Here is a 27,636-nt window from a genome sequence, read left to right on the forward strand (position 1 = left end):
GTGACTGAAGGGGTCCAGCACTTCTCATTATTCTTTCATTCTATCTTTGACATATCAAATCATCATAATTAAAATAAAAAGTGCATCCCTCAAGAAAATTGTTTAACAGAATTATAACTGTTTATCTACAAATAACAAGATTCATATTCAAGTATTTATGCATAAGAAATACATATATTCAACCTAAAGCGCATGAGGAGGTATAGACCTATACCTCCCTCAGTGGTAAAGCAGCTAAAAGCTGTTTTAATTCCCACTGTAGAGCTGTTAATGTCACTTTATTACGTTTAATATTTTTTCAGAGAGAATCTAACCGTGTAGATCCCCAGTTTGTGGTTAGTTTATCTGAATAATGCCTGTTTGCTCCAACTTTGTGGGAGCGGCCGACCGGGAGCAACAGCAGCTCGTCACAGAGGCAGCTGCCGCCGGTTACACCGGTCAGCTGACGTGACAGTCAGCCTGCGTCGCTGTCGTCATCCCGCGGGGAGAAAACGAGTCGAGTAACTTACCCGCAGGTTTAATTCTTTTTTGGAGATGAATGTTGGTCTCATTGATGATCATTGATTGTCACACAGCTGGACTGGAATCTCAACCTCAGTTTCTCAGTTTTCTCCTATGCACAGAGCTGAGACACCAGGATACTATTCTTTGCCAAAAGCACACTGAGAGACGGTGATGAAAAATAAGGAGTCGCTTAGAATAATGAAGGCCAGCAAAAGGATCCCTTGTGTATTTGACAATGCTGGCCTGTGTGTGTGTGTGTGTGTGTGTGTGTGTGTGTGTGTGTGTGTGTGTGTGTGTGTGTGTGTGTGTGTTTTTGGCTGATTCAAGGCTCAAGCTGAAATGGCCTGTGCTTTAACAACCATTAGCTTCCTTCTATGGTTGAATCCAGCTCAGCCAAGAACAAACAGCACTACATCACGTCAGCCGCCCTCACTGTGTTTGACATCAGTGTGTAATTGCACTGGAAGCAGCATCCAGTCTGTGTTTACAGGTCTAAAAGTCTGTCTGATGTTTATAAAGTCATACATCTGTAATTGCTTTACTTCCTGGCTTAATACCTACCTACTGTGTGCAGGTTTATCTTATGATCTAATGTTCCAATTATGTCATCGTTACCAGTGACACAAACAAACATGCTGCTACGCATTCACCCATCTGATCGGACATCGGCCCAGATATTGAGTAAAAAGTTAGATCACAGAGCAACAACGTTTTACAAAGTTAGGAAACTAATGTGCCTTCACTGTCTTACACATGGCAAGGTGTACAGTTTATTAATTCAACTACGGCTGGGTGATAAATCCATTTTTTTACTGAGTAATTCTAATTTGTAATTCAGGTCGACTTGTTTTTAATGAATAGTGAGTTTTTCCTTATCATCTGCCACCAACGCTCCCTGCTGGGCTCCCTAGGTTTGTGCAGGGCGGTTTATCTTCCAATTTTGAACTCTTTCTTATACAAAAGTAAGTATGTCTAATCCTAATCTTCCGAATGCTGTTTGCGGAGGGGAAAAAAATTGATTTGAATTGTGAATTGGATTTCTTGTGAAAAAAAGATTTTTTCGGCCATATCACCTGGTCCAAAATTCAACAGTGGTATCATGTATCAGCCCATATAATACCAGATATTGGTATCAGCACGGGACTGAAAAGCCAGAACAATCCCCATTGCAAAGACACACATACATGCCGACTACGATTCATTTACGATATATTACTTGTGCCTTAGTTATTGAGTTATTGTATTATGTCTACTCCTAATATTGTAATGTGTTCAACTGAAATCATATGCTAAAAGATAGTTAGCCTACAACCCTGCAGGCACACAGATGTCACCACAGGTTGAAAAAACTGTTGTCCTTGCACAGCCAGGCCATACTCACCAGCTGTTTGTCAGATGGGCATAGTGCTGTATTGAGGTTGAACTGTTGCTCTGTATTGCTGCCTTTGTCTATCGAGTCCCGTCTTTCTGGGAGGCTGGCCCCTGTTGCCTGTGTTTAAGTGAAGAGAACAAAAGAGAGACAGAGAGGAAGAAAGCATCATTCTTCTGAACATGAGGAGAGCCCACGCAGCCATCAGTAACAGACAGACACAGCCAAAGAAATGTGTAGGTGCTTAATAAACCACCAGCTATTGCAAACCATGTTGCTGAACACTTGTGCATCCTCCCAGTCGTCAGCTATTGGTAAGCATTAGCTCACAAGAATACAGGGAGGAAGTCTGACAGGACTTCAGTCCATTGAAACCTTATTTTCAGGTAGTTATACATCATAGACATTAATACTTTATATATTGCAACTCAATATAATACAATAACTTAGTATAGTCCCATTTTGTGTGTAGATGTACCAATCAGTCTCCATCTGATCTCAGATCTGGTATCAGCCAAAATTTTCCCAGCAATCCCTGAAATATGAAATATTTTAATATAATCTCTGCTTGAAAGTTTTTTGCAAGTGACTGGACAGTGTGCGGGAGGATTGTTGACTCCAATCCCATGCTCCAACGCACCTGTCTTTTTAAGATTTTTTTAGGTGTGCATCGGCCTCTATACCATGCCAATATGAAATATTTAAATAAATATTTTCAGTGCGTCCTCTGCCTTTTACATTTATTCATTCACTGGTGCCGACTTGTGTTAAAGCTCCATAGCTTTTCTTGGATTTATTATTTTACATAAAGGTGATTCCTCAGAATTGGAAGCAGCAAGGCATAAATCTTTTAAAATGAGGTTAACAGAGAGCACATACTGGATGAGTACTCAGAATTGACATGATTTGTTTTATGTATCGGAATTGGTGCCGGAAAAACAAAAAGCTGCAAAGTACGTCTGTAATTAATGTCTGTATCACACCTGTCACCCCAGTTTTCATGTTTAAAAGGAATTTGTTTATAGAAAGCTGTGAGTCACTCCAGATTTCACAGAATGGGATTCCAATGTGGTCCAGACTCTTTGTACCAACCTCATGCGTCAAGACTAAATCTAATCTTGCTCAGTGCCTCCACACTTCTAACATGACTCACATTAGCCAGCAGGAGTCTCACTAGTCTCAGAGATAAGGCCTGTGTTGGACTGTATGTTCAACAGATAGTGGCCTTTAACCACTAGGTACTGTACTGTAGGGTTAAGGTCTTCTCATCCCCACAAGTTGTTATCATGTCAGACAGGCTTACAGAGCTCAGCAGCACAACAGGCAACAATAATGACTTGAAACCTTTATTGACCAGAAAACATCATCTCAGAGCTCCACAACTAGAGAATGGAAATGCCTGTCTCTCTGAACACACACACTTGACGGAGACATTGCTCACATCTATACTCTGTCATTGTCACATAGCAGGGTGCTGAGCAGCAGTAAACAACCCCTAGCAACAGCCTGACTGCTGTCACTCACCTCCTTGTTGTCATGTTCCCAACCCTGACCAGTTTATTTTTTTATTTTTGTTCTCTTTCAATTAACTTTATTGAGAATAGTTAAACAAACAGCTGTACTTAGAACAGCAGACAGGTGCACCAATGTTACATATTCATAATAATATGTATTAACAATATAATAATAATGAAAAAAGGTAGGTAAATAAATAAAATGACACAGGGATAAGAAAAAAAAAGGGAACAGAATAAATGTACATTAGTCCTCTTTGAAAAACCTCTTGTATTATCTGTGGATGTGATGCTTTCTTTAGTCTCCATTAGTGTGAGTGGTTTAATGTACCTAACCTTTAAATTCATGTAAAAATCTTCTTTAGTTGGGTGAAATCTTTGAGTTTTTGCATTTGTGTATGTGGAATTTGCCGAACAGAAATGAATAGATTTTTAATATAAGTAATGTCATGTTTTCCATGGACAAACCACATTATAACACTTTTACAGTCAATTAAGATGTTCATGTTAATTTTACACACTATAAATTGTTCAAGTTGAGTCCAGAAATTGATTAATTGGGCACAGTGGCAGAATAAATGAGTTTGGGATTCTGGTTCCATATTGCAAAAACTGCATTTGTTTTCAATATTTAAAAATGTTTATGTCCAACTTTACAGCTCCTTGTGACGTCCACACCTCCAGCTAGGCTAGGCCTTTTTACATTTTACACCGCCACCCCTTAGTGACATTATACACCATGCTTTACTTCCTGAGGGTTTAGCTGAGATATATCATGTGAGTAGTGATACGGGGGGGGGGGGGGGGGTAAGTGTATTTGGGAATGCTGGGAATGTTGACAATGTTTGAGCTTCACCAGGATAATGCTTCCTGATGATATGACAGGGATTAGTGGAGGTGGCAGAGAACAAGAGCAGAGGAGTGACAGAGAGTGGGAAGAGTCACGTTGGGGCCTGAAGCAGAGGATGTGTGGTTGTTGAGCTAAAGGCAGCAGCTCATTACAGAGTAGCAGCAGGTGCTGTTGAATCCCTCTCCCTCCCTCTGGTCGCGTCTCCTGCTTTTTGACATTCACACGCTGCAGTTCAAACACAAAGGCGCTGGCGGTCCGGCGGCCTTTGTTACCCCAGGGCGCACGACGCGCACCGCCAAGTACTTCTGTGTGTCGTCATGCACATGCCAGCATATTTGTGCATGTGACAACACATTCCACATCCTACACCGACCCTTCACATTCCGGTCTCTGGTGGCCCTGCAACAGGTCTGCACCACCTCGTTTGGCACGCCGTCCGTCCTCCTTACTCTGCTCGTCTCAGTCCCTCTCTCTCCTCACCTCAACCTCATTTCTCTGCAGTCTCAGTCTGCCAGTGAAAGCCTGTTTGAATTCACAGACACTGGGGAAATTTTACATCTGGTAATGTGTATGCACTGCATGAAGTATAATGAAGAAGCAATATACTTAGAGCTGAAACTATTTGTCAATTAACCAATTAAAAGAAAATTAAAGCAGAAGTAAGCGATCCGGTGGTTTTGGCTAACTCCCTGTCAGCCGATGGAGTTAGCAGTCCCCGCCCTCGTCCCTACGTCACCACATGCTCGCGCATCCCTTGGCTGCACACACAGAGAGGACCGCCCCTTTATGCCGTTCTCTCTCCTCATTGGATAAAGGTTGTAGGATACAAGGAAAGTTTTCTCCTCGGCTTACAGCAGAGCAGAGTGACTGACAGACCCGTGTTTCAGACCAAACACTCTATATAGCCTAAGTGATTGCTGTCGGAAGATATAACTATTTAAGACTTATATTAACACAAACATTCCGCTTACTTCTGCTTTAAGCATTGCAATGTGTGCACGTCACGGGATGTGCAGTGTTCTCTCTCTTTATTTTTTAGAGCATGCCAACTTTTGTTTTACTTTGCAGAAAATCATCTCTGGACCAGCTCCTTGCTCTGTTAAGAGTTCTTAACAGGTGCAATAAGCTGCAATTTACGTATAATCTGATTAGTCGACTAAGTGCAAAAATAATAGTTTGTGGCAGCCCTATACACACTACTCACAAAAAGTTAGGGACATTCGGCATTCAGATGAAATTTCAGAATGCACCTGAAATGCACTATGACCTTGAACTTAATTTGACCTCTTCTAAACTTTTGAATGCACACGTCCAACTGTCCAATGTTTCAGTCCTTATAACATAACATGCTGTTCTCTGATCAACCACAAACATCACAACACATGTCTGATCCATGGATCCACAACTAAATGTTCTGCTTCCATGACAGTTTATATAGAAACACTCCTCTTCATCCTGCTGTTCACATTCTATCATGAGACCAAGGCCACACCTAACAGTCCATCAACAGTTTGGACATGTCCAGGCTTCAAATGATGGGATGTTCTCAGAGGGAAGTGTCCACTGAGCTCAGAGTGTAATTAGCAGGTTGGACAGAGACACAGAGGAGTCACAGAAAGACAGACAAGTGGACGTCCTTTGGCCTGACACACTGACAGTTTTGTTGAGGTATACCCATCACTGTTGTTAGCTTTTGTTTCAATACATTGTCTGAGGTAAAGAAACAAATGACCGTTCCATACTTCTACATAAATGCCCCCTACTTTCATGATAATATCACTGTAGCATGAACTTTTTATGTGTTTCACCCAAAAGTTGAATATCCCTAACGTTTTGTGTATAAACGCTTTACAGAGCAGCACCTGTGATCATGAAGGTCACACGCACTCAGACTGTGAATAAAGGGATCAGACATGAGATGTCTATAGTGTTGAGCATTAACACAGCCATGTGTGACTTCAGCAGCTTTGACACATCTACCAGTCGCTGCCTGCAGCTCTGCAGGCCTGTCTTTCACACCAAGCCATCCCACCAGCCTCACTTTTCAATCTGCTCTAATGTTTGTGTGACAGCACCACACGACGTGTCCCTCACTTGCTAATCCCAAGACTCAGAGACTGTATACTTAACAGAGAACACAGTGTTGGTCTTTTGACTGCACAGTCTCTGACAACAGTAAAGAGTAAGAGGAAAATCCATTTGCTCCTTTCCTTCCTGTGCAAAATGATAAAACTTGCAGTACCTTCCTTTTGTCAGTGGACTGGCACATGCTCTCCTTTTTTGCCTAGCAGCAGCGTGTCTTGGTGCATGTGAAAAGCAGATGCATCAAAGTCAGGGAGCTAAAGTGGGTCAGTGTGTTGAACTGAGCAGTGAGGGATGTGACAACCCATTAAGCTGTGCCCTCTTCTCCCTCTCTTTAGTACACAGAGATAGAGACAGGGAGAGAGAGAGAGAGAGAGAGAGAGAGAGGGATGGAGATGTAGAGATGGAGAAATAGAGATAGAGATATAGAGGTAAAGAGATGAGATAAAGAGCGATATAGAGGTAGTGATATAGAGATAGACATGAGATATATGGGTATTAGGGCTGGGACGATATGCTTTTCTCCCAATTCGATTCTTCTACGATTTTTTGGATGGCGATTCGATTTAAATTGCGATTCTCTCGATTTTTAGTCTGCATTTTTAACATTTATCTGCACACAAATACTGTAGGAGCCTATAAATTAACATACTCCATTATAAAGTGAACTTAAACCCTTTTCGAAACCTGTACTCTGTATGTAAAAAAGCACATTGCACAATATTTTTTAAAAATTCAAAAAAACAACAAAAAAATCGATTTAAAAATCGTCAAAAAAGATATTGCGATATTTATGTGAATCGATTTTTTCTCCCACCCCTAATGGGTATAGAGATAGAGAGAGATCATTCACACTGTTCAGAGCTGTAGGTTGTCATTGGGCATTATTTTCCCACTAGTAGGTTTAATAGTCAAATTGTGGGGAGACACCGCACTAGGATGAAGATGAAGACCTACTTTCCCTCCCACCATCCTGTTGACAACATTTCAAAGCAAAGGAGCCTAACCTCAACCTCTGGCTTTATCTAGTGTAGCCTGTTCCTCACCACAGAACTACTCAGTAGCGCTTCAGTAATGTTACGCCAGGGCAGTGTAGATTTAGATTCTCACTTTCCCTGGGCTCCAGTCAAGAGAACACTATTGATCTAGAGATAATAGTGGCCGATCACACACACACATGCTCTAACAACCTGCACGTACACACAGTAACACAGCATGTGGCTGCATGTCACACTGCTGGTCGATATTCACTGCTTTCACCCAGCAGGTTGGCTGTTGAAGCAGAGAGTGGTGGCACGGCCTGCAGCGGGACACTGGTGTGTGTATCTGTGTGTTGATGTCAAGGGAACATGAATAACAGCCCCTTCACACCATCACTTAACATGCCACTGATGTTCCTGCAGAGGGTCATTAAGTGGACAGACGCTCTATGACACTATGGACCAGTGGATATGGGAAAGAAAGAACACCTACGAGTGTCACTGTGGGGTGGGGGGGGGGGGGGGGGCACAATGTAGAACAGTCTTTCCTCATGGCAGGACAACTGTCCCTCCTCCAAGGTGTCTCTGAACTGGAATCTTCTCACACACACACACAACACCTTCATTTTGAGAAATCCCATTCTTGGGCTTAAAGGGATAGTTCACCCAAAATTCAAATTTCTCAAAAAAAATGTAATAAGAATATATTTTAAGCTTGTTTGTAGCGGAAGCTCCCAGTGTCTCAGTCTCAAATCTCGTGCGATTTGCACTGACACCGGCAGAGCAGTGAACTGAGACACTGGGAGCTTCCGCTACAAACAAGCTTAAAATACAGACTTATTACATTTTTTTCGGAACAATTTCTCATGTCAGGGCTTCAATACAAGAGGGACATTACAGACGAGTACTATGGAGGTATTTGGATGTTTTTTGGTGTGTCTTTTTGGACAACCGTCATATAGACATGCAGTGCTGCACGGAGCCCCGCCGTAACTCAGAGAAGGCACGGAGGACTCTGAAACTTCTCCCAGCCCTTAGTCGACATGAGGGTGAGTAGATAATAGGGCTGGACGATTAATCAAATTTTGATCGTGATTACGATTTTGGCTTCTCACGATCATAAAAACACTGTAATCGAAGATAAACAATAATTTTTTTGTCTATTGGTGTTTTATTCTGAAAGACAAACATGCGCGCATCCGCCCCCGCGCCTGCACTGCACTCGTCTCTCAGTTAATGCTGTGGATGAGTCCACTCGTGTGTTGACGGCGGCGTTTAAAAATGATAATAATAATAATTTAAAACACTCGCTCATCTCCTCAAAGCGGCCGCACAACAACAACCCTCCTCCTCCTCCTCCTCCTCCTCCTCCTCTTCCCACGGCCCGTAGGCTACATGTGCATATGTTTACAAAGCCGGCTAAGCTTTAGCTTAAGCTAAACATCCTGTATAGTTTCTGCTGCTGGATCATAAAACTTAAAAAAAAAGTTTTAAATACATTTTGAATAAATATTTAAAATTATAAACTTAAAAACCTTAAACACACATCGGCACTGTTTATTTAAGGTAATAATGTAGCATGGTCAAGCTATAAATCCTGTACCTCCCCCCCCATAATCGTGTAAATAATCGTGATTTCAATATTGACCAAAATAATCGTGATTATGATTTTTGCCATAATCGTCCAGCCCTAGCAGATAATGGGTGAAATTTGAATTTTGGGTGAACTATCCCTTTAACCACATGTTGGTGTCTTATACCTCCATGTTCCCAGCACACCTTCTACCTGATCTATCACAGCAACATGATGCAGAAGAACATAGTAGAACGGAGATACAAAAAGCTAAATCTATAGGTAGCATGTTGCCCCCCCTCTGATTTCCTGTTTCTATCAAACAAAAGCCTGAAGAGGCTCTACAGTTGTCTCAGTATCAGTGTTGCAATGTGTTGGCTTTACCCACACCATCTTTCTTCTATTACTGTTTCCTTATTTAGAAACTGAACATAATCATTACTTGCTGAAACAATCAGAATCTCAAACAACAATTCAGTCCACTCTTATTTTCACACAAACAATTCACATTGTCACAGACAGTCATGAGCTCTGACAGCTGCATGAACAGTGTGATGAAATGCAGGTCAGCTGATTCCTATTCCGCTCCGATGGTAACAAGATACACAGAAAACAATTAAAGCACACTCAAAACTAGTTGAGTTGATCTCTGTGTTGATAATTAGAGCTCAGGCTGTACAGTTCAGACTGGATGTCCAGGTCTGACCCCCCTGCTGTCTTCTCTCCTTGCACACACCCCCCAGTGACACACAACACACTTCAAATGTCATACTCTGACGGGCAGCCTAGCAGCAGCGTGGCTTGGTGCATGGGCAGCTCAGTCCCAGCCTACAAATACAAGTAGGGATGTGCACGGGTACCCGAGTACTCGAGTACCCGAGTAGGCAATCTGCTACTCGGTTATGAATTATTACCCGATTAACCTATGATTTAAAAAATGGCATGTTAGGGCGCATTCTAGCATCAGATCAAACTACATCATCGTGCCATGGTTCGGCTTTTTGTAGTGTTAAACAGTTTCGGATCAAGCAACGTGATTTTTTGCTGTGTAAAAGCGTTCTAGATCGAGCCTCGGACTTTGAAACCTTTCACCAGAATCTGTGGTGGTTCCATCGGCGTAAGCCGTCGGGAGGGAGACGACATGTCATCAAGTCTGTTAGAAAATATGCTTTCAGTTTACAAACATTCTGAAACCTTCCCAGTTATTTCCTGGGACAAGAAAAAAATAATAATAATAAAAGTTTTCTGTGCAACAGTTTGGACCATTTTTCTTTTACTGCTCTTGTTTTTGTTGTTAGTTTTTTCACAGCACTGTAGGTAGATGCTTTCTACAAATGCTCTTCTTTTAAAATATATTTTTTGGGGGCTTTTTGCCTTTAATGGATAATATAGTTGAGACAGACAGGAAATGGGGAGGCAAAGAGAGGGGGCCGGCTGCGATAAGGACTATAGCCTCTGTGGGGCACATGCTCTACCAATACAAAACGCCCCACAAATGCTCCTCTTCTGCTGCGTTTAAAAATGTGGCTTGTCTGTTGCCGTCACATCCCACTCCGAGTGTACCAATCAGCACTGAGCAAACCTCAAGCCCCAACTAAGAGTTTTCCAGGGCAACTCGGAGTATCTTCCCCGAGGCAGGGACTTCCAGGACATGGTCCTTCGTGGGCCTGCTGCTATGGAGACAAACCGCCCCGGCCCTGTAAAACTGTTCAGTGATCCCTGCTGTGGACATTGGGCTGGATCTGATTATCAGGTGGACTGGGTGATAAAGCAGAAAATACCTTTTTCTCAATAAATATAATACAACATTGATAGAACTAATTTATTTATGATGTCTTTACACTTAAGGGAGCTTTAAGCTTGATAGAAGTAGTGATTTGATTTACACTGTGATATTGAAATTGAGTAGTATGAAAAATATGTTTTCCCCAGCCCTACCATCAATTGAACTGAAGAGAGTAAACGGTGCCAAACTAGAGGGTAGTGGCATGTGGCAGGGCCCCAGAGCGGCAGGCAGTCACGTGTAGGCACAGCACTGGCCTACAGTGTGTGTGTCTCTATATCTGTGTGAATGCCAGCTTCAGCCTGATTTGTGTTCCAAGTGGGAGCAGGCAGGCAGTGCAGCCCAAGTTCAGCTCTGCTGCTGAAGCCTGAGCGGCCTGGACATGGTGACAGATGAGTGCTGGGGCGAAAAAGGGAAAGGAAGAGGGAGGGAGGAAGTGGAGGAAGCGGAGGAAGCGTGGAACTGGCAGCAGCGCTGATGTCTGTGGTCATTCCCTGCACAGACTATTAACAAGGAAAGGCTCTGCTAACAATAGAGGGCAATAGAGCAGTCAGTCAGAGTACTACTGTTTAGAGGAAACTGATATGATCTCTACGCCTTCCTCTATGAGCCTCTGAGGACTGGCACAAGGCAAACCCACAACAGTCCAATCTCCTTATGGAGGCTGAGCAAACACCCACTCAGGCTGAAAGACACGCTGCATGCCAGATACATGGGGAACCCTCGTGATGTTACAGATAAGGCAACATGCTCCCAGTGTGTGGATATGTAGGCACTCAACTTAAAAGCATCAAGATGGAGTTATGTGGTCACTTTTGAAAAGGGTCACTCATAGTGCTGACACCACTGAGAAACACAGAGCTCTTTCCACTTCATCGTGATTCTTAATGAAATGATCTGATATTAACCCTTAAAATCTGGAAAATGTCAGCATCAACCTTAACATTTTACCAAAAGAAACAGGATGTATATCCTTCAGAAAATGTTTATATTGTTACAGATACCACTACTTTGACTTCAAAGCCAATTCTTTCATTGATACCACTTAGGCTAAATGAAATCCATTTACACATACACTGAAATTTTATTCTCAGAATCAGTCTCTGAATGAAACATGCAGTCGAATCTGATCAGGTCCTTGGATTCTGATCGTGAATACTGTATGCAGGGGTGCAAACTCATCAGGGGTAAAAAAGGTGACAAGATACCGACCCCCTAGGGGGGTCCGGGGGCATGCTCCCCCGGGGAAATTTTTTTTAAAACCAACTTTAAAGGTGAATTTACAGTCAATTTTAGCATGAGACTAGGGTCCAGATTTACTCAGGTTTGCACAGCTTTTGCTCCTGTTAAACCTGTCTCTGTCTCTCTGTGTTTGGTTTTGAAACATGTGAAGGGGGTCTTCAGCCTATGCAGGTTTAGCATGAGTAAAAGCTGTGCAAAACTTGGAGAATCTGTCCCTTGATGTCCATCAGATGAACCTTGCAAACCTTGCCTTCAAACTAAATAAAATTTAATACAGACTGATTGGTTCATTGTGAAACATTTATTTATTGATGTAGGCCTAAATGTGTTTTCTGTACGTAGGCTATGCTCCGAGGCAGCGCTGCTCTTTCTGTCCAATAACACACATTAAGCTTAAAAATGCCATAGGCTACGTAAAACATATTAAGCGGCAATATGTATTTAAAAGATGTTCAAGCAAACGGTTCGGTTCACGGTTTTGTGGTCATGGTTTTCGGTTCGGTTTCGTATACTTTGATCGTTGGGAAAATCAATCATGTCTTGTATATTCAGGTTAAAACTGAAAGAATGAGGCAGTCTGACATCTGATCCATCATTGTGACAGTCTGAGGTTAAAAGTAGGTGAGATTCTGGCTGCAAGAGAGGAGACATTGATAGTTCCAACATGTTTTAATTTATTGGGCAAATAAAGTTATCTAACAAATGCTAAGAACAATTAGATATTCACTGAAATATATAACCTATATTTATTAATTGTGGTTCTTACAAAAAATATATCTTATAAAATATAAAAGCTAAAATGTCTCTTAAAGCTCTGCCCCTTTAATTAGTGCATACTAAATAATTTAATTTTAGCCTACTACTTTTACAACCACATTATTTACCAGCAACATAAAGTGAAACAGAGGCAGAGGTGTCCTGCCACAGTCAGTCAACCTCCTCCTCCTCCTCTTCCTCCTCCTCCTGCTGCTCAGGTCGCGCTGCAGCGCTAATAAAAGCTAAACACGCTAATCGCTAATTGGCCGCGATCGCGATCATCACACACACGCAGTCCCATACAGCAGAGCAGACCTATACAACGCTGCTGGCGCATCTTCTAGCTCCGACTCTTTCACTCGCCAGGCTCAAAAAGTCGCGTTAGTTAGTCTGTATTAAAAGTGAAGCTTCAGGTGTGTATTGCTGGACAGAAGAGAAGCGCTGCCACCACTCGTTGTCATCCAGATAAGGTGCACGCGCCTTAAAGAGACAGGTGCATCGGCTCGGCTGGGCTTGCCTCGCCTCGCCGGACCCCCCCCCCCCCCTCTCAAATTTTTTTTTTATTGCGGATTTACACGAATCACACAAATGACCAATTTGGGATCCAAAACGGCGAATTTCGCCGAAAGGTGACAAGTTTGCACCCCTGCGTATGATAACTGGTCCACGGATGCTTATGACTTATGAGTTTTTTTGAAATATATTTAAGGAATCAAAAGCAGCTATCTTTTGCATTAGTTGCACTGGTGCACCTAACTTTTATATTTAGGTGCACTAGCACAAAATTTAGGTGCACTCAAATTTTTGTGTCCCTCTAAATGCACGCCGCTATGGCGTCACTTTCGGTTGTGAGTAGGGATGCAAATTATCAATTAGGCCTAATTCATTAATCATTAGTTGATTGACCGCCAATTGATTAATGGTTAACTGATGATTGGCGATTTTCCTGAGAACCTAAATTTCCTTTGGTATAGGGTCTATAACATAAAAAGCTGAACATTGCTTATAGAGGGCTCTACACTAATATTTGTTAGTTCCTACTTTAGGGGCACAATGAAAAATGTTTAAATAATATGTTTTTTAACCATTAAATAATGTTGAGGGTCCAATGTGACGCATTTTTATATTTGAGAACAGTGAAAACACCCTAAACATTTTTCCTTTGACTTTAAGCTGACTTCTGTGACCCAGTATGGGTCATATGGAAATATTTCAACTTTTTTAAATCAACAGACACAAGCAATAAGTTGTTCTAGGCCTATTCACAATATTTGATACAGGTGAATTGGTCTTTCCTGCCACTACACTATTATGATATTAACTCTGATGTGAATTACATATTTAACTACTTCAATCACAGAAGTATTGATTTGTTTAACACCTGCTGTAAACATTAATAAAACTCAATAACCTGTCACATAAGCAGCTCCATGTTGTCCCTGTGTGATCATCAGGGACAACATGGACAACCTGGTCGGTCTGAGGACAGAGAGCTTTGAGGTTGAAGTTTAATGAAGGGTGCACTGTGAGACTGTGACAGGTCAGCTGTTCAGCTGTAGTAGAGGAAAACTCAGCTTTTTTTTTTTTTTTTAATTCTTTAAATAAAGCTCCCTTATATCGACCGAGCTAAAACCCGGGAGGACGCTCTCCTCCCACATGCCGCTCCGCTCCCTGCTCCGCTCTCCTTGGTCGCATTGGTCAAATTGGTCGCACTCTGGAGCCCTGCCTTAACCACTCTCTTCTTCATATCTAAACCCAACCTTATTTGCTCTTCTTTCTCATGTAAGCCAATCAGAGGCGGAGTAAGGTGAGTCTTGGCGTGGCCATAGTTGGATTCGTAATATAGCCAGAGGGTCAGTGGGTGTGGCAAGTGGAGGGATAAGGTCACGTGACTGCACTTGGCCATTTGGCCCTCTGGCCGTGTCGTGTCCTACGAGCTGCAGCATGACATTATAGGAGTGACCCAGGTCTAGCGTTCCCACTGCAAGCCGATCGGAGCCGAGCCGATTAAAGCCGATTTTAACCCGCGTCGCTTGCCGAGTCGTTTGACCCGCTCGGTGCACCTTTCCCACTTTTCTAGATGGGAAAACACATTCAACTCCAAAAATCTGCTCAATGTCAGGTGATTAGTACATCAGGACACTTGATTGTTAGTAATAAAGCTCTTGAGCTTCTCAGGGTGTCCCATTTCACATATGAAATTACAAACATTTTAATGATTTTTTTATACCTCTTCTATATGTGAATAAACGGTAAACTGATACATACTATAACAGTTATGGACTAAGCTCAGTCATTTGAGTGTCTTGATCTCCAGCATGTTTTCAGTCTTCTACATTGCAACAAACTGGCAGGAGCAGCGATAATAGTGAATGTGTCAGAAAGTGGTAACTCAACTGTTGCTAACTCAATAATGTAGTAGGGTAAAAAGTTAGGAGAAGAGACTTTTGGCACTTTTTATTGAAAAGTCCTGACTAGACTGAAACTATGTCTTCTGTCCACACTGTTCTGAGTCAGCAGTGTAAATACACAGATCAGTGTTGGGATTTACATGTCTTTTCTGAAAGGACACACAGGTTTCCTTTGACACTGACACTTTGTTTTTGTCCCAGCAGGCTAGAGGTTATTGCAGGAACTGCAGAAGTGTCACTGATGTGTTGAAACCACCAACAATAAGTGACGTTACCGCTGCTGATGCAAAAGCAAAACTTCCTGTATAGTAAGGCCTATCAGTGAAGAGAATTGTGGCTTCTATTCTATTGAGACATTGGGCTGGTCTTAATTGGGCTTAGAAATAGGACTGTATAATGGGACTTTTCCAAACAAATGTAGTGACCAAAACACCTTCATCCCCATCTTTGTCTGCTGCTAAGATTCTTTCACCTTCACAAAGACAGAGACACAGCATTTCCTGGATTGGGTCTGGGCCCTCAGGGCTTTAGAGTGAGACGTAGACTTACGAAACAAGGCAAGCTGCAACCTGACAAGACAAACTGTACCATTATTTGACAGCAAACACACACAAACACAGTCCTGGTGCAAAAGACCTTATTTCTAGAAGTGACAAAATTCTTGAGGAATCCGACTCAAGTCAAAACTCATCAACAAACCGTCCAGTGTAAACAAAGCCTCTTTCTCTGGCCCCATCATTTTGCTGGATGCGTTTGCTTGCAGGCTTTGTTTGTGTGTGTAATATTATATGAATATATACTTACACACACACACACACACACACACACACACACACACACACACACACACACACACACACACACAATAAGTAAATTATTTTGTGGAATGGAATATGTTACTTTGTTAACCTTTATTTATTCTCGAGAGACATTGAGGTGGGGGGTGGGGGGTCGATTTAAATCGTGACTCAAGATTTTTTTTTTCAGGCCATATCGCCCAGCCCTAGCAGGAGCACCTCTCCTTGTGTGTTAGTCCTCTGTCGTTGTGTCTCTGTCTGTCTCCAGTCATCCTTCTCCCACATACAACCCTATAATCTACAGGGCATCTCCTATCTTTGTAACAATGAGCTCATCCTCCTCCAGCAACTTGTTCTGTCCTCTTTTAGGTTGGCCTACTCTGCTCAAATATCTGACCCAAAAGAGCAATGCACCAGCCAATACTGAAACACACACACACACAGTAGGCTGTTAGTGTTATATCATGTGTGTGAGAATATGTAAAGCAATGTTTTTTCAAAAGCAGGGAGTGTTTTCCAGAGTTAAACATAGTCGTGTGCCCCTGTGTTGAGTTTCACTTTTTGAGTTATAAGATTAGTTTTGATCCAGAACTGTAGTCACTTTGAACTTGTTTAACTGAGCACTCCCAGTTCAACACATGCTCCCTCACACACACACACACACACACACACACCAAGAACCGACACCCACACAGAGCTGCACGCATGACTTCCCCTAATATGGCATTGCCCTGTCTCCAGGGCCTGGTTAAATAGCCAATTACAAGGGGCCTGTGCATATTCTCATTTGTCCAGGTCATAGTATCTCAAAGGAATTTTCAATCGAAAGCAACTGGACTTGGTTATTTGTCTAGGAAGACGTTTCACCTCTCATCCAAGAGGCTTCATCAGTTCATGTACACATCTGACCAGGCTGAGAACAAAGCTTTGAACTCCTTTGAAAGAACAACACCGAGCCACTGGTTCAGGTATGTGGACGACACATGGGTTAAAATCAAAACCAAAGGGTTGCAAGTTTTTACCGACCACATTAACTCAGTGGACAAAAAAATCAAGTTCACCAGAGAGGATGTCAAGGACAACAGTCTGCTTTTTTTAGATTGTGACATCCATATAAAAAAGGACAGGAGCCTCCACATTGGGGTATACAGAAAACCCACACATACAGACCAATATCTACTTTTCGACTCACACCACCCTCTGGAACACAGAGCTGATAACGTGCCCGGTGCCCACCAGCTCACAGGCCCAAGGGGCAGAACAAAAGCACCTGAGAGGCGCCCTCACAACTTGTGGTTACCCTAGCTGGACCTTTGTGAAAACTGCAGCTGCTTCCAGAAAGAAAACAGTGGTTGAGAAAGAAAAACATAACAAAAAAAACAACATAGTCATCCTATATGTGTCTGGAGTATCGGAAAAACTCAGGAGGATCTTTAACAAACACTGTATCCCTGTGTATTTCAAACCCAGCAACACACTCAGAGACTGGTACATCCCAAGGACAGAACACCACACACCCGCAAAAGAAATCTGGTGTATGCAGTCCAATGCAACAAGGAATGCAAAGACCTCTACATTGGAGAAACAAAACAACCACTGCATAAACGCATGGCTGAAATTCAATAGAAGAAGAAGTCCCCCGCTGTATTCAAACTCAAACATGGGATTAAATGTTGACAGGGAGTCAGTCGTGTCAGAGTAAATATGACGATCAGTGATGATTAAACAGACACGATTCAGCCGCAGTGTCTGAGCGACCCGACGGTAGTCGGCCGTTGTTGTTGTTACGTCCATAGACTGTGTAGCTGCTGTAGCGGTGTGTCTCAGGTTACAGGTAGAGCGGTGGGGGGTATGACATCATCGTTTCAGAAAAAATCTGTATTGGCCGTCCAGACGAAAACGCTGGGGCGGCGTTTTCAAATTTTCCCACTCTGGGACCCGTTTTCAAAAAATACCGTTTTCACCCCCCGAAAACGCTGTATCCATGTGGACGCAACGCCGATCCGATAAAGTATTTTTCCGGATTCAAAAAAAAAACATATTCGTCTGGACGGGGCCTAAGAAAAACAACTGTTCACAAGTGGCAAGTGACTCCAACGACTGTCGTTGTAACACAATACGGCACTAACGAAGTCTAAACCAACTTTCCACCAAAGACAGTCACTCAAACGACTGTTGTTGTTACATGGAGCACAAAGGGAACCAGTGACATTATCAGCCTTGAACGCCCCCACAAGAGGTTAAATACCTGGATCTCCACACCAGATAGTTGGACCAGTGAGTCCCAGCCTGGTCAGATGTGTACATGAACTGATGAAGCCTCTTGGATGAGAGGTGAAACGTCTTCCTAGACAAATAACCAAGTCCAGTTGCTTTCGACTGAAAATTCCTTTGAGAGCCAGTTACAAGGTAAAACACAAAAGGTTTGCTAGTGAGAAGGAAAACTGAGAGATAAGATTGACAGCAAAGGGACGAGTAAGTGTGTGATCGAAGAACACTTGTGTTCAGTCAAGGAGCAGGAATGAGAGCCAGAGCTACATGGACGCCTGAACCTGGACACAGAGAGATACATGAGGGACACACACACACACATTCTGAGGTCAAGGGAAAAACAAGAGGAAGGAAGTTGTTGAATCCTTCGAAAAAATGAAATCCAACTTCATGCTAGTTGAAGAAACAAAGGACAGACACACAACAAGAGAGGTGAAGGCCAAAGCAAAAAGCAATGAGAGCAGTCAGACATGTTACCAGTCTGGCCATGGCCTCCTCTTACTAGTTGGTGCAAACTCACTATTCCCGCCTGACAGCAGCTAGGAAAGATTGATTCTTTCATCTTTCTCTCACAAGGCAGAACAATGTTACGCTCTGTGCTTCTTCCAGTGTGTGTGTGTGTGTGTGTGAGAGAGAGAGAGAGAAAGAGAGAGGGTGGGAAACTGAGCCTGCATCAAATGGAAGAAGAACAACAGCTGAGACAGTAGAAACAGCTGTATCTCTTCAAGGCCTGCACACGGCTCCCCTCCCCCTCTGAATGAGCCCCTCCACACCCCCGTTCTGATCCTGATCCTCTTCTCCCACAGAGCAGTGTGGCCAGAGGCTACACTGTCTGCACACACACGCACAAATGACACTACGTGCTGGAGTTGCACAGACAGTACTGGTTGGATCCTCATCTCTCAGAGGACAAGTACAGACAGGATGCATGTGCTACTAAACATCCATCTACTGACTAAAAATAGGAAAAGACATTGTTTCCAGCAGCAATGTCGCCCTCCCTATTCTCTTCCCAAATCTGTGCAGCGCTCCCAGCTTTATCAGATTCTGAGTAGGAGACAAAAGGAAACCAGATAAACAACCAGATTTAACCATTTGCACACACGTCTGTCTATCCAGTCTTTCATGTCAGCAGCTGGTCTTCAGCTCACACTGACACACACCAGGGTTCATGCAGTATGATCAGTCACTTCTCTGGAGAAGTTTCCCTCTAACACTGCCTGACTATCATTTCTGTTTTATCCCATAAAATATCCCATAATACTTCTATATACTGTGAATAGCATTGCATTCTGGGAGCTGATGTCTAATACTGGTTCCAACAATCCTTAGCTTTAACCATATTAGAGCCACAACAATAATCGATTAAATTAATCGTCAACTATTTTGATAATTGGATAATCAGTTTGGGTAGTTTAAGAAAAAAAGTCAAAATTCTCTGATTTCAGCTTCTTAAATGTGAATATTTCTGGTTTCTTTGTTCCTTTATGACAATAAACTGAGCCTCTCTTTGGTTTGAGGACGTCATCTTGTGGTTTGAGAAACACTGATTGACATTTTTCAACATTTTATTGACCAAACAACTAATCGATTAATCATTTAAATAATCGACAGATTAATTGATAATGAAAATAAGGGTTAGTTGCAGCCCTACACATTCTAACTTATCAGACTTTACTTAGTTGGCTTATAGTACATTACTCTGGAATGGACAAACTCCAACATAACATAACATGCGGGGAGAGGAAATAAATGATTCCCTATGAGGTGTAACACTGTACTCTTCATTCATTCAAAGGAAAGCTCCCTTTTATTTTCTTAGGTAGTGTTTAGAAATCTTCTTACTTTACTCAGAAGATTTGTGCAACATTTTCATGTAAACATTATTTCCTGTTGCTCACATTCCACGTGAACTGTGTTAAATACACAGTTACAGTCTCTTCTGTAACTGCCTTGTCTAGAAAAAAGCAAATACTGTAAGTTGAGTGTTGTGTTTCAGTGTTTCCCCCAGAAAATTTGTTAGTTAAGGTGGTGTCTGACCTGTCGGACGGGGGGGGGGGGGGGGGGGGGGGGGCGCGGATCTGTGACAGGGGGGGGGGGGGGGGGGGGGGGCGGATCGATCGTCGGGGGTGGGGGGGGGGACGCACCGCGCCGTGCCGTATTAAGTTTCGCTTTCAACACGCGCTGCTGTAATGCATGCGCGCTTCTCTGTGGTGTGTATGTGTGTGAGGGGATGCGGCCATCGTCCGACGGGGGGGGGGGGGTGAATATCGCTACATTATTATTTTTTTTATGACGTTAGTTTAGGCGGCAGCTCTTTGTTGTTAAGGCGGCCGCCTTAACAGGAAAGCGCTGCGGGAAACCCTGTGTTTTCATTTTTGCTCTTCTGTCAGATCAGTGACATTATACATTAAAGGTATATTGTGTAAGAATTACTCCCATCTAGCGGTGTGGTTGTAGATTGCAAGCAACTCAGTAGTATTTTTCATGCTGCATTCACGTGAAATCGGTTAGATGGCAGACGGACAACAGCCGCTGCAGGTAACGGCCTAAACAAGCCTCTATGTAAACAAGTGGCCCGTCAGCACCAGGCAAAACAATACACGTGACAATATGTTGTCATGGCGATGTCGTATTTTTGACCTGACCCACGTTTTACCGTCTTTCTCTCGACTTCTGTGACTAAAATGACATCTGGTTTGTTACCAACTGCCTTTTTCCGACTGCACCTGAATGCAGCATTCACGTGCAGTCCTCACTGCGTTACCGCTTTTCACAGACGCCACCTCGACCTGAGCCGACAGCTCTGGTGTGTCTCTGCTGAGTTTCCGTGGTTTCCTACCGTCACGCTGCCACTGAACGTAAAAACATGGCGACACCACATGGCAGCCAGCACCGAGCTTACCCGCTCCATGTAGATATGAATGATATGAATGGCAAATTCAGAGCTGAAAGGAACACTTCAGTTTGTTGATGGGGGTAATTAATTTTGAATGAAAAACGTACTTTTGAACGAAATAATCGATTTTCGTGAATAGATAACCGGAGAAGTTACACAATGTCCCTTTAAGAAATGGTGTACATGAAGTGAATTAAAAACGTTGTGAATTATGGAACTGCGGGCATGTGAGTGCATGTCCCTGTTTGCCTGTCAAGACCTGACCTGTGGGAGGCCTGACAAAAGGTGACAGGAAACAGGTTGTCTCAGTCCAATGAAAATCTAAAGGGAGTCCACAAGATGACACAGAAAACATACCTGCTTAAGAAATTAATCACTGCCTTTCATTCATCAAAGAGCGGTTGGTAAAAAGGAAGGCAAAGAGCAGATCAATTAGTGAGGATAAAGCTGTAGATTCAGTGTTCTGAGGTAGCCCACTGTGTGCTGTGTACCTGACACTGAGGAAACAGTACAAAAGAATATGCTGGCAGAAGAGGAGCTTATCAGGCTTGTTCAGCCCATCCGTTAACTGGATTTATGGGCGGAGCTCAATTTAAACCTGACAGTTTAGTTATAAGATGACTGTCAATACAAGTGTTAAACTACAAGTTCACTGAATGACAGAACTCTGTTCACACGAATCTTAATGAGCGCAACACGGAGGAATGCAATGGCTAACAAAGGGGCGTGTTTATTAGGATCCTAAAAAAACACTTAAACAATGATAATAATAATACAAAATAAGATAAATCATATTCAAATCAAATTCAACTCAGCAGTACAAAAATTATTGTCCATTAAGGCTAAAACAAATAAGGCTAAAAATGGCAAAATATCAAATTAAATAATAATTGTATTCTAAATGAAATTAATTCTACACATTCAGATTCTTCAGGACTGAGTGGACCTAGTCCCAGCATCAGTCTCCATAATATCAAATTTACTCTGACCTCAACAACAGCCCGACCCGAGAGGTCGGGGGGGGGGATCCAGTCCAGCCCAGAGTCAGAACGGCCGGTCACAGCCTCAACCAGAAAATCAAAACATTAGGCAGGGGTGCAAACTCATCAGGGAATTAAAAAAAAAAAAACAACAACTTTAAAGGTGAATTTACAGTCAATTTTAGCATGACACTAGGGTCCAGATTTACTCAGGTTTGCACAACTTTTGCTCGTGTTAAACCTGCACAATCTGTCTCTCTGTGTTTGGTTTTGAAACATGTGAAGAGGGTCTTCAAAGACAAACAGAGGGGCAGATTGCTCAGCCTATGCAGGTTTAGCATGAGCAAAAGCTGTGCAAACCTTAGTGAATCTGTCCCTAGATGTCCATCAGATGAACCTTGCAAAAAAGTGGTTTTGGAAATCAATTGTTGAGGCATCCCAAAGGTACCAGCTCAGGCTCAGTCTTACTCAGTCATTCTGAAAACAAAGTGAGAGTGGCGAGCTTACATTAGTTATAGCTTGCTAACATCTAGCTAATTAGGCTACCTGAACTGTTGAAATATGACGGAGGCTTAATGCCGTGCCTAAATAAAATTTAATACAGACTGATTGGTTCATTGTAAAACATTTATTTATTGATGTAAATGCATTTTCTGTACGTATAGGCTATGCTCCAAGGCAGCGCTGCTCCCCTAATTTAGGGGAACAAAGATGGAAGGAGGAGAGGGAAGTGGAATCACGTTTGCCTGTATATGATCTGTTGTCTTTGGCAGGGTTGAATCAAGTTCACAAGTTTCCATGACACAACCGAGGCTCAGCTCTCAGTGTAGTCCCCGAGCCAAAACACTCAGAGGTTTGGACAGGTAGACCAGGCTGTGTGGAGACCACATAGACTGATCCAGACTGGTGGATCAGGACAATATGCAAGGGAAGTGGAAGGGTGCGGCGTCTGTCTGTTTACACTGGGTCAGTGGGGGGGGTTATGACCTGGTCCTTATTCTGTATCTGCAGAACAACAATGCCCAAGTAGTCCAAAAAAATTGAAACACCAACAAGTAGTGCACTGTTCCACTGTAATAAAAGCAGCAAGGTGTTACAGCTTATGACTGTACATTTTGAATACAGAGAAAGAAAGAAGTTTCTAGCCATCTGGTTAGGCCCAGTTCAAAACCAAGCAGTCTAATACAACATCCTTCTAAACCATGTTTTTAAATCAGTGAGGGAAAACTCAAATCAAACTTCCTCTGGTCAGAATATTCAGTGTGTGCAGAGAAAATGCCACATGACACAGAAAGCAAAGGAGAACCAGCCTGGAAGTGTGAGGTGGAGCAAGACCTTAGGAGATGGAATTCTGCATGCCTCAAAGGCTGGGCTCTTGTCCCTGAACTCACCTTTGACCCCTGACCCCGTGGCCCCAAACGCCTGCAACCTTACACACCAACAGCTAACACAAGTTGGGTGAGCTGACTTTAAATAGATTTAAAAAAAAAAAAAAAAAAAAACATACACACAAGCAGAGAAATGAATGTAACTGCACAGATGCAAAGATAGGTTAACCATAGGAGGTGGCAACACAGTAAGTGAGACGTTCCCATTTCGTCTTGAGCCAACAGAACAAGTAGCCAGACTACAACCTGCTCCGTACAGAGCCATGTTTCCACTTTGATATGATCCGTTTGTCAGAGGGAGCAAATGGTGGACATCAGGAGGAGAAGAGATACGTTTGCATTTTACTGCAGTACTGAACGCCTCTCTCAAACAGCAGAGACTAGAAACCCATGTGCTGGCCCTGATTTATCCAACTGTTTCCTATGGTCCCATCTGATTCAATTCCAACTGCTGGAGGAATGAAGGATCTCTGGAATATAACAAGGCAACATTTTCTAATGAAAAAAGCCACAACAGGAAAAAAAAGACGACAGATATGTCAACATTGCCTGCTACTATATCACACACACACACACACACACACACAGAGATAACATAATTAAGAGTTTGTAGAGTAATAAGAGCAGCCAAGCTAAAAAAAAAAAAAAACTAGAAAAGTGGTAAAAAGAAAAAAGTCAAACTCCAATTTTCAAGACTCTAATCATTACCAGCTTCATGTTCAAGACAATGAGGACCAAGAGCAGCTAAACTTATTTGATATAGTGGATGGCTATGAAAGACCAATTCTAATTGATAAGGTCAGAGGAGATGTGCAGATCAGTTCTGGCTCAGTGCAGCTCCATACCACCATGACCTGTTTACAACTAGTGCTTGACATTACATCCAATACTATTTGAGTGACTAATCTGTGTTGTTCACACCAAGTATCAAAAACTGTGAAAAACCAAAGGTGGGCTTTGCCATTAAAATATAGAGTATTGCCAAGTGCAATATACAAATTGGAGAGACAGCAAGTGGCTCAGGAGGCAGAGCGGGTCGTTCACTAGTACGCACCAGAAGTCTTATGGTGCTACAGAAAAGACCAGATTTATTTTCTTTTTAAGATGTAAGGTAAAAAGCCAAATGCAAAAAACACGGGTGGAACAACATTTTACAGGCCGAATATTCTGGAAAACGGTTTAGGATAGGGGTGTAACGATACACATAAATCACGGTTCGGTACGTACCTCGGTTTTGAGGTCTCGGTTCGGTTCATTTTCGGTAAGAGAACAAAATGCAAAACATAAATTTACTTGTTGTTTATTAGGAATTTTTCTAAACCAAATTTACATGTTTTAGTCAAATGTAATTATTTTACTCACCTACTAATGCTATGTTGTAGGTACATTCTGTCCCTGATACAAATAAACTTATTAAACTAAACCAAGCCATTATACAAAATATGAAAAAAATATAAAAGGCTACTGTTGTAAAGTGCTGCTTAATAAGTTCAATAAATTATTCTCAAAATAACAAAACATACAGCCTTACAATGATTTTTTTTCTTTTTTTTTTCTTACATGTAAAGTGCAGCACTAACAGTTCGAGCCAGTGACGGACTGACCATAGGGCAATGTGGGCAAATGCCACAACGGCTGCCTGACGATGCAACCGTTCGGCCGCAAATAAATAAATAAATAAATAAATGAATGAATAACGCGGGTCATCACGAGGCACAGTGCGTAGTGTCAACACAGCAGCGACGTGCGCCTGCTCTGGGCGCATCTGCAGCAGATCCACAGCTGCTGGAGCTTGTGCGCAACACAGACACAGAGAGAGAGACAGACAGACAGACGGAGGGACGGACGGACAGAGGGACAGGCAGGCAGACAGACAGACAGAGAGGAGATAGGAGCCACAGCCCCCACCTCCACCTCCACTCCTCCCACAAGCAGGAGGGTCTTCAAGCCTCTGTTTTCTCGCTAGCGGTAGCATTAGCGATAGCCACGACGTAAACGGGCTGCACGTGTAGCTGCAGGCGGACTGTAAACACACACAACTTCTGTACCGAAACTCACTCGTTCACAGCGCTGCGCCGAACCGAACGCCCCGTACCGAATCGGTTCAATACAAATACATGTACCGTTACACCCCTAGTTTAGGAGTATGATGACCAAAACTGAGAGTTTCTTTCCTCAAGCCATTAGACTCCTGAACCAGGACTCAACCTGACCACTCCCCCCACCACCAGGACTCAGCCTGACACATACACACACCCTTGCACATATTTTCATTTCTGATTACATTATTTAGATTATACTTAATTACATCATATTTGTTTTATTTTATTCATATTTTTCTTATCTATTCTACCTATAAGGCCAGTTTAGGAGCAACCAGGAGACATTTCACTGTATGTTACTCTGTGATTTGTGTATGACAAATAAAGTAATCTTGTATCTTGTAATATAATGCACCATGGAGTGAAGGTTCATGCGTAACTTGTCATCACGCATCATCATTTTGGTATAGAATAATGACAGTCAAGCTCCACACTGGTAGCAATGATCTCAAAAGACAGCCAGACATTACAGATATTATCCCCCAAAAATGAGAGGAAGAGGGTAGAAGGAAGAAGGAAGTTGGGTCTTGAGGGTAAGTGTATGTAATAGTTGTAGGCCTATATCTCAATATATTGGTGACGATGTTGCTTAGTAATTAGATGGCAATGAGACAAAATTAAACATGGGACTAAAATCCCATCAGTCCCACTCACAACAAGAAGGCCAAGGGAAAAAGAGAAGGGAAAGTGAGAGCAAAGAAACGCAGATGGAGAAAAGGAAGGAACTAGAAGACAGAGGGGCAAGAGGAACAAAGTTGTGCAGCGGCCCACTCATGTGAGAGTCAGCCCGCTGGTAAATTCAAGATAAGATGTCCTCAGAGCCACAGCTCAGCCGAATGTGGCCTGTGTTAGCAGGGTGTGTGTGTCTGTGTGAGAGACAGTCAGGTATCCTTCACAACTGACTCCATGTAGCCTACCATCTCCGTTTCAACACTTTTGTGTCCAACTGCTCTTGGTGGAATCTTTACACAACACAAGAGCTGTGATTACAACACAGGAACCACATGGCATACACTCACAACAACAAGGGGAGCTAGTTTTTCACTACTTCCTCTTGTGTTGTTCTGTGTACAACACAAAAGCACATTGCTCAATCGATGGTGAAGTGGTGCCTGCCGCTCAGATTTCTGAAGTAACGCTGGAACGCCTCAACTAGCCAGATTTTAGCCAAGCTCACGTCTACAACACCCACTTCAGCCAACTGCCAGCCAGTTTACAAACACCCAATCTGTAAAAAGTCTTATCAAACACACACTGTATGAAACATTACTATCAGTGTTTCAAAACAACTTGTCAAGCTCAGGGACCTGTAATTTTAGTCCAAATATTATTAGAGAAAGCTCCATGTGAGTCGACGCCAGAACCAGAGCAGAACATGAATACAGATTGCTAACTTAATTTGTTCATGTGGTGGCAGAGCCAAGGCTGGGAAGGCATCAGAGGAAGAATGTGACGACAAGTGACTTCGCAGTTCCATCTGTGCTGTACGGATGTGCCAGACACACGCATTAAGTTACCCTGGCAACTGAGCAACAGCAGTGTTCACAGAATTAAAAAAAAAGCCTGATGCAGACTAAAACGTCTCAAGAACATACACAGAGCTCAGAGGGAGGCCACAAGATAACTGCTTCTAGGAACATTTCACATAAACTGTGCAGTGAACATGATGTAATGCAGAACAGAGCAAACAGAACCTGAGAACCACAAGAGGCTGAACCTGATGATGCAAAAGCCCTGTAGTGTTTTATCCCTCTCTCTTATAAACACACAACTCTGATTCTGAGAGGGGAGTTTCATTTCACTCACACACAGATGTAATCTCTAACTAATCACATTTGCAGGCCTTGGACAGAGCAGCTACACCACAGCACTGAACAGATGGGCCCACGTATACAAGTCATCTCTGGGATTAGCCTGGCCCGGAAGGTGGAGGTGGTATGTAGTTACCAAGAGACGTTCTGTAGAAAGGCCTTTTATCTAAGTATAATCATTCAAAGACAGAAAACTGGAACTGCATCCATGAACATATATCATCTGAATGGCTTCTCTCTCTACAAAACATGACCACATGTTTTTATGAACAACTGTTGGCTTACATACTTGGAAATACAGCAGATGATTATGTGTTATGCACA

The 27,636-nt window shown here is 42.6% G+C and overlaps 1 protein-coding gene across 4 annotated transcripts in view; it reads right to left on the reverse strand.

Moving 5' to 3' along the window:
- ralgps2 (Ral GEF with PH domain and SH3 binding motif 2) overlaps positions 1-27,636 on the reverse strand; it is an 80,423-nt gene that overhangs the window by 50,398 nt on the left and 2,389 nt on the right. For 2 of the 4 annotated variants that reach the window (XM_085773206.1, XM_085773208.1), the window contains exon 2: positions 1,886-1,993. The exons of the other annotated variants lie outside the window; for them this stretch is intronic. The gene's annotated coding sequence lies outside the window, so the exon portion shown is untranslated. The remainder of the gene's footprint in view (positions 1-1,885; positions 1,994-27,636) is intronic. 4 annotated transcript variants of the gene reach the window in all.

Source organism: Trachurus japonicus, chromosome 4, assembly GCF_045865225.1.
Source record: "Trachurus japonicus isolate A0001 chromosome 4, Traja_1.0".
Classification (NCBI taxonomy): Eukaryota; Metazoa; Chordata; class Actinopteri; order Carangiformes; family Carangidae; genus Trachurus; species Trachurus japonicus.